Source organism: Lemur catta, chromosome 17 (genome assembly GCF_020740605.2).
Source record: "Lemur catta isolate mLemCat1 chromosome 17, mLemCat1.pri, whole genome shotgun sequence".
Taxonomy (NCBI): domain Eukaryota; kingdom Metazoa; phylum Chordata; class Mammalia; order Primates; family Lemuridae; genus Lemur; species Lemur catta.
The window spans coordinates 25,803,536-25,812,278 of record NC_059144.1 but is presented as its reverse complement, the minus strand read 5'-3'; positions in this window follow the sequence as shown (position 1 = coordinate 25,812,278).

Here is an 8,743-nt window from a genome sequence, read left to right as displayed (position 1 = left end):
TCCCGGCCGGGTGATGTAAACATAAGCTAATCAGCCGCCGCCTGACGTCCTCTCGCCGGGGATTGCACCATCCCCGGCGCCCCGCCTCTCCGGGACCCCGCCCGAGCGCGCTGGGCGCGGGCCTCTCCCATCCGTCCGCCCGCCGGCCCCGGGCGCCCTCCCTCGCCGCCCCGCTCGGGGTGCCAGGTCCCGACCCCTACCCACCCCGCCCGGCGCCCGGAGTTCAAGTGCAGACGCTAGCCACGGACTCCTTCTATTACCTGGGAAAAAACCATTTCGCTTTCTGGGCCTCAGTCCCCTATCTCTGAAATGGGAAGAAAGTTCTTCCCTCTCGGGATGGTGCTGAAGAGAAAAGAGCAAACGGTGACTGTTTCCTCGTGTTTCCGCGTTGATAAAGCGCGTTCCCACCGTTGCTTTTCTTAAACCTTAAGGAGAGCTGAGCAGGCGGTAAGCTCCGTTCTCCCTGTTCTGCTGAGAGCCGGGCTAAACCCAGGAGTTTGGAGGAGGCTGCAGACTTCAGAGGTGACTCTGGGCTCAGAGAACCAGGGTGGTGTCCTGAGGACACCTGAGGTCGGCTGAGCTTCGCAGCAGTCATTGGAAAAGGCAGTGCAGCCTAGTGGTTAAGAACAAGCCCCATGGAGCCATCCTGCCTACGTGCGCCCACCACCTCTGCTCCATCCCCTGTGCTACCCCAAGAAAGCTACTTAAAATCCTGCCTTAGTTTCCTTTTCCATAAAATGGGCTCATAGTAGTACTCCATAACGTTGTTGTGAGAGTTAAATAACTTAGTACACGTAACATGCTTAGAACGGTGTGTGGCACATCTTAGGTGCTTAATAAATACAGTGAGAACAATGGAGACTTAGGGATGGAAAGGGGCCTATCATAAGACTTGCAGCCCAGGCCTGGGAGGCCCTGGTGCCACTTGCCGTTGAGTGAAACATCCTGGGGAGGCCCTGGGGGTCCAGCTCCTTTCTTGGAAATCCCTTTTAACCTGAACTCATCAGTGTCAAAAAATAACTGCTCTAGGCGGAGGCTGGATGGGAGGCAGGCGAGTCATCTTTGTTTCTCTGGTTCCTGAGCCCCAGGGACCAGCTTACCTGTGTCTCAGAGCCTTGGGGCACACCAGGGGATTCTGGGATCTCATTTAACCCCGGCAAGTCCCCCGCTGGGGAGGGATGAACAAACTCATTTTCTACACCAGGACACCAAGACAGGTCGGGCTGGGGGTGGGAATCTTCCACAGCTGAAGGTGCAAGGAAAGGCGGGGTGGTTGTTTTCTGAGCAACTCTCTGAAGCCAGCGCTGTACCGGCTTTGCTCACACATTCCTAAGTTTGTTTGGTGCTGTGTCAGCCCCTGTTCTAAAGGCTGGGGAGTCAGCAGTGACCAGAATGACCCATGCCTGCCCTCACCAATCTTCTAAATCAGTAGGGAGACAGACCATTATGAAGAAAATAAAATCAAAACCAAGATCATTTTAAATAGATTGTGTTATGTATTTTCTCGAAGAAAATAGAATAGATTTGTTCTATCATGACTGTGGGTGGCTATTTTCAGTAGGGGTCCTCAAAAAGGTGATGTCTAAACTAAGATCTTAAGGGAAGAGGTGAGGGGTGCAAAGATGTGAGAGGGAGGTAGTGAAAACAATATGTGCAAAGGCCCTGAGGTGGGAATGTAAATCACTTAAGGAACCATGAGATGGCACAGTCCACAGGATTCTATAGGCAAGAAGAGTCAAGGTCAGGGACTTACCCAAGCCCACTCACCTTGTTGTATGAGGCAGATTTGAGATTTGAGCCTGGGACAGCTAACTCCAGTGCCTATGCTGTCCTGGGACATGTCACAATCTTTGCAACCCAGCAGCCCCCACGTGGACTTGTGGGTATGGTCACAGGAAAGGCCCCCAAATTTGGGGACTTTGTAACATTTTCGGTTGTCAAATCCCAATTCTTGGCCAGGCGCGGTGGCTCATGCCTGTAATTCTAGCACTCTGGGAAGCCGAGGTGGGAGGATTGCTCAAGGTCAGGGGTTCAAGACCAGCCTGAGCAAGAGCGAGACCCCTGTCTCTACGAAAAAAAAAAAAAAAAAAGAAAGAAATTAGCTGGACAACTAAAAATGTCTATAGAAAAAAAATTAGCCAGACATGGTGGCACATGCCTGTAGTCCCAGCTACTCGGGAGGCTGAGGCAGAAGGATCATTTGAGCCCAGGAGTTTGAGGTTGCTCTGAGCTAGGCTGATGCCACAGCACTCTAGCTCTGGACAGCAGAGCGAGACTCTGTCTCCAAAAAAAAAATAATCCCAGGACTTTCCAATAGAAACATAATGTAAGCCATGTACGTAATTAAAATTTTTTAGTCATGTATTGAAGAAAAGTAAAAAGAAAGTGGTAAAGGAAGTTAATTTTAACAATCTATTCTAGTTAATCCAATATACTCAACATATTATCTCGACTGATAATCAATATAAAAATTATAAGTATCATTAAAAAAATTTTTTTCATACTAATGTCTTCAAAATCTGGTGTGTATTTTACACTTAGTTTGGACACAAATGAGCTTGGAAGCTAAATTGCCAATAGTTAAAGTGAAATGTAGTCCTCCCAAAGCAACTGAGTTGTATTTAACAGAAAAAATACTTTACCTAGTTCAGTTTTAGAGTTAAAATTCAATAAAATAAAAAATTCTGTTCCATCACACCAGCCACACTTGAAGCGCTCAATATCCACATGAGGCAAATGGCTACTGCTATGGTTCAAATGTGTCCCCCAAATTTCATGTGTAATCTCCAATGTGGCATTAAGAGGTGAGGCCTTTAAGAGGTACCTTGGCTCATGGAGGCTCTGCCCTCAAGAATGGATTAATCCATTCATTGATTAATGGATTAATGGGTTAGTGAATTAATGGGTTTTCATGGGAGGGAACTGGTGGCTTTCTAAGAGGAAGAGAGACCTGAGCTAGCATGTTAGCAAGCTCCGCCCCCTCATCATGTGATGTGTGCCACCTTGGGACTCTGCAGAGGGTCCTCACCAGCAAGAAGTCCCTCACTAGATGCTCCCCCTCTACCTGAGACTTCTTAGCCTCTGTAACTGTAAGAAATAAATTCCTTTCCTTTATAAATCATCCAGTTTCAGGTATTCTGTTATAGGCAACAGAAAATGGACTAAAACAAGTGCCATACTGAGCAGGACACCCCCAGACCAAGATTTCCTGACACATGGTCCACAGAGTATGACAAAGAGGTGACAAGTCTAGGTAGACAGGAGTTTGACTGCTGGACTTCCAACACAGACACCAAATAGCTTTGAGCCTCAGTTTCTGCATCTATAAAATGGGATTAATTATACCTTCCTTGCATTGCAGTCATAAGGATGAAATGCATCAAGCCTGCCTGATGTCATAGTTAACATTGCCTGGGTTCAGATCTTACCACTCAGATTTTGGGCAAGTTACTTAAGCTCTTTGTACCTCGGTTTCCTCATCTGTAAAATGGGGATCATAATGATACCTACCTTATTGGTTTGTCACAAGAATGAAAATGACAGTATTTGTGAAGAGCCTGGAATACAAATGCTATTATGTATAAGCATTTGTTAAAAAGGGAGAGAATAAATGGTGACCAACCCTCCAAAATTAAATTCATAAATGAGCCCTTTTCTAGAGAGAGAGTTGAGCTTTCATGAATTCCCTTCTCCGCAAGCTCAGAACATCTGTCTCCCCAGGTTTCTGAGCTAAGCAGCCTGAGAGAAACTCAGCCTTAGTTCTGATGAGCCTGGTTTCCCACCCCCAGTGGTGGAGTGAGGAACTGGGAGGGCTGTGCTCCTAGGGAACAGAGAATGTGTGAGCTCTTTCCCTTCCACTCGGGTGTCCCTACTCACCGCCATGTGCCTAAAAGTCCACCATCGGTGTCCTTGAAACTTCTCATCTTTATACGTTTCCCCACAAAAGTGAAATGACGCTTTAGAACATCTGGTTGGATTCCAGGTCTGCCCAAGCCACTGACCCTGTGACATTGTGGGCAAGTCACCTTCCTTTTCGGGGCCTCAGTTTTCTTATATGTAAACTAGGAAGAGAGAGTTGGATTAGGTCAGTGTTTCCCAAAATATACTATGTGCAGCAATGGTGGGGTGCCAGAAGGTTTTAGGGTCTCGAGGCTGTGCACGAAATAACATTGAGTCATATTGTGATGCACGTATTCCCTTTCAGTTTTCTTCCTGTGTCTCCAATGACTTGGGAGAAAGTCTCATTTAACAGCTTCTATGTTGTTTTTTTTTTTTGAGACAGAGTCTCACTCTGTTGCCTGGGCTAGGGTGAGTGCCGTGGCGTCAGCCTAGCTCACAGCAACCTCAAACTCCTGGGCTCAAGCGATCCTCCTGCCTCAGCCTCCTGAGTAGCTGGGACTACAGGCATGCGCCACCATGCCTGGCTAATTTATATATATATATATATTTTTTTAGTTGTCCATATAATTTCTTTCTATTTTTAGTAGAGACGGGATCTCGCTCTTGCTCAGGCTGGTCTCGAACTCCTGAGCTCAGACGATCCACCTGCCTCGGCCTCCCAGAGTGCTAGGATTACAGGTGTGAGCCACCGCGCCCGGCCCAGCTTCTATGTTTTTATCACCCCTCCTGTTAAGGAAGAGAGAGTGCAGCTCAGCTCGGAGCCCCAGCAAGAAAGGATTTAGCCAGAATTGAATAATCTTGCTTTACTTCTCTTGTATTTAATTTTATGTTTAACTCTTCTTGATGGCAAATGATAGTAGTTTTCTATTTAAGGTCAGCGACTTAAATTTCCATTTTAAATAAATTTCCCTAAGTTTTTAAAAATGAGCTGGTTGAAAGAAAAACATCATGGAGCTCGTGTTACAAATGGCCAAATGGATTTGGGCCAACCAACTTGGGGAAGACGGTGGATGACTCAAGAGTTGCCACTCGCTGGAGGCCTGTGCTCCTCTTGGGGGGCCCTTGCCTGAGAGATTGGGCACCTCCCCCTTCGCAGGGGTGGGGGGGCGGTTTGCAGAAATCTCTCATCATCTGGACCATGCCCAGGCTGGGCCCGGGAGAGGCAGGAAGGCCAGCCCAGCAGTGGCACGTGGGGACCTGGGTTTCTCCACAAGGAATGTGATTCTTGTGCCTGTGAGTGGACTGGATTCAACAGCTGTTACTGTTTCCAGTGGGCCCGGGCAGCTGCGCCCCCTCCCCCAGCACACACACCCTGGGAGAGCTGAGGATGAAAAAGGAGGTGGGGACAGGCTGTTTCCCCAGTGTGGCCCATGTGGCAGGCCTAGGCTGTGCTTCTCACCACAGCCCTGTGCACTAAGCATGGATTTATGCCCATTTTACAAGAGAGCAAATCAGGGGTCAGAGAGTAGAAGTAACCTGCCCAGGGTCACACAGCAAGCCCATGGGGCCAGTGGGATTGATGGAGCGTTCCTGGGGAAGTCCCACGCCCTCCTCAAGGTAGAAGGACAGTAGGACAGCTGCTCTGGTTCTGACCTTGCCTCTGAGAGCTGGGCGACCTTGAGCAGCAAGTCTTTTCCAAGGCTCAGCCACATAATTACTGCTTTGTGTGTGGGGGTGGGGATCTCCACATTTCCAGGGATCCTGATTCTCTGCCTTCCTCTAGGGAGGAGGAGAAGCCCCAGATCTGCCCTCTCCTGATACGGGAATTGTTGCTGAGTCATCTGACCTTCTTTCTTTCCTTCCTTCCTTCCTTCCTTCCTGCCTGCCTGCCTCCTGCAGGTCCCGAAGCCCTCAGAGGCTGGGGACGGAAAGGGATTATGAGAATTCAAGCCAGGCCACCGCCCAGCTCTTCCCTTTCTGCGAAAAGCTGGAGGGGGTGGGGGGGGGGGGCTGAAGTGTTCAGCCAGTTGCATCAGAAAGCCTTGCGCAAGGTGCCCTCCCGGGTCAGGCACGGAGCCCTGTCCCATAGTCCCTACCCCCACCCTGGTCCCCTGGGTGCCAGAGTGAGAACAGTTAGCCTTGTGGGAGACACCGAGCCAGGCCTGGCCCTCAGAGAGTGACCAAGGAGGGTGAAGGGATGGAAGGGAGAGTTTGGGGCAGGTGCTGAGAGGGCACAGGCTGCCTGAGTGATGGAACGTTAGGCTGGAAGGTGCTCCTCAACGCATTCAGATCCACGTAGTCCCCCCTGGAGGAAGAGGACACTAGGTTGGTGCCCTGGCACTGACTGAGCCCTGATCCCCGACTCTGGTCCTAGACTGAGCCCTATTGCCTGACTCTGGGCTCAAGCCGCACTCTGACCTGAAATCGTGGCGGTGATCTGAGCCCTGATCACTGACCCTGGCCATCGCTAACCCCTGACCCTGGCCCCAAACTGAACACTGACTTGGTCACTGACGGGCACTCACCTTTCCTGTCCTGATCCGTGACCCAAATTCCAATTCTAGCTCCTGAGTTACAGTCCTGGAGGCAGATTTAGCTCTGACCCATTATTGTGACCCCAGTCCCCAGATAAACCTCGACTCACCCTGGTCACAGATACTCTCTTAAGAGTGAGGCTCAGCAGGGTGGGGGCTGCAGGTGAAGCAAGGCAGGACCACCGGGGATAGGCTGGGGCAGGTGCTGCGTCAGTGCCGGGAGAGAGAGGCCAGCGCTGTGGGTGGGGTGTGGGAAGGGCCTGGTCTGGCAATATTGGATGGTGCATGTGGCCAGCCCGGACCTTTAAGGGACAGCACCTCACAGCCCTGGTGACATCAACCAGGAGTGAGTCCCATCACTATTCATGTCTGTAGAACACACCTGTGAATAGACTCCCAGGGGTATGTGGCCCAGACAAGGACATGACATGTCCAACATCACAGGCAATGTCAGTGTGGCAATCCAAATGTGGCACAGTGTTTGCTTATGGATGCATCTGCACAGCAGTAGGGGTAGACACCACAGCCTAATATTGGGGGACCAGGATCTGAATCCCAGCCACTCACTAGCTGTGTGATCTAGAACCAGCCACTTCCCTTCTATAAGCCTCATCTTTACTTACATACAGTAGGTGCTCAATAAATGTAGCTGCTAAAAAATTCAGTAGCTGAGTAAGTACAAACACGCCGTGAGTATGTCAGTGTGTCTGCAGACTCATCATAATTTACATGCCTGTTGGTGTGCATGTGAATGCATGTTGATGCACATCCAGGCATGTAACATGCTTATTCAAGAACTTGTATATGGGCCCACCAATTTACACATGAAAGCATATGTTTGTGAGATCATTCGGGGCTGATTTTTCCCCGAGCAATGCACACCATTCCTGGGGTGGTGTTCCAGAGGATTTTCTTGGCATGGGCAGGAATTGGTGTTTACCTGAATAGACACGCATATGCTTGCCTGTGTCTGCGGGCACCTGGGTAAGGGGTCCTAGGTATGACTCCCAGCCCTCATCAGTTTAGTTAGCTGGTAGAATTGTGAGGTCATTTCTGCATCTGTGGATGCCAGAAATGTGGGTCATTCTGGATCTGGATTGCTTGTGTTCAAATTTCAACTCTGCAGCTGCGCAATCTTGGGCAGCATGCTTAAACACTCTGTGATCAGTTTCTTTTTCTGCATGTTGGAGATGATGGTAAACACCTTATGGTGGCAGGAGACCTGAAAGAGCTAATCTATGCAAAGTACTAAGTACAGCAGCTGGCACGGACACGTGCTATATATGTGATTATTATGTGCTGCTCTCTGATTCTCCCCGTGTCTGTCCCTTGTGCTGTGACATTACTTTGTTCTTCTATTACAGCATTTGTCCCATTATATTGCCATTGGCTGTCCACAGGAATGTCCTTCCACTAGACTGTGAGTCCCTGGAGGGCAGGACCCTGTCTGAGTCATTCCTAGTTGTAACCTATGAATTGCCTGATGATTCTCACCTTGGATTTCTCTCTTTCAGAATAGTAGCTAGCATTAGTGGGCACTTCTGTGCCAGGCACTGTGTTAGCTCACTGAGTCTTCAGACAATCCCAAGAGATTTGTATCCTTGTTGTCCCTATTTTAGAGACCCCAAAACAAGCTCAGAGAGGTAAAGCAATTGCCCAGGCTCACACAGTGGCTTGAACCCTGGCAGACTGACTCACGCTCAGCCTGTGCTGGATACAGGATTTGGGACAAAGATTTTGGGACATGAGTGTTGTTCTCTGTCTGCCTCTCTGACTCCACCCAGCTGGCTCTCTCACTCCACCTCCCCACGAACACCTTCCCCATCGATATGGACGTCGCTTTGTCTGTCTCACCATGGGGCATCTCAGCTCCCTGCCCTGGCACAATGCCCCGGAGACCAGGCAGTGGCTCCAGATCACCCCTTTCTTTGGTCCAGCTGGGGGTGAGAGAGAGGGATTTCTCTGAAGTAACCTAGTCCCCTAGGGCTGTAGGGATAGGGGAAGGCAGGCCCCAGGGTGCTGTGTGGGTTGGATAGAAGAGGGACGGACCAGAAGGTGGACCCCGCGCATCAGCCTCCTGCCCCTCCCTGATGGCTGCAGGAGGAGCCGGCTTCCCTCTCGGGTAGCGGGGAAGCTGCCAGATTGCTGAGCTGCCACCACTGCAGATGACCACCAGAGGGCGCCCCGAGACAGCGCTGGGCCCCGTGTCTATTTGGGCCCTCTGGGGTCTCAGGAGCCACCGGGCCGACCGCCATGATATCCTGCTGTTGTTGACTGGAGCGCTCTACAAATGTCACTTAGGTCCGGTTGGTTGATAATGTTGTTCTGTCTGTTCTGTCTGATTTTCTGTCTGTTGGGTCCATCAGTTA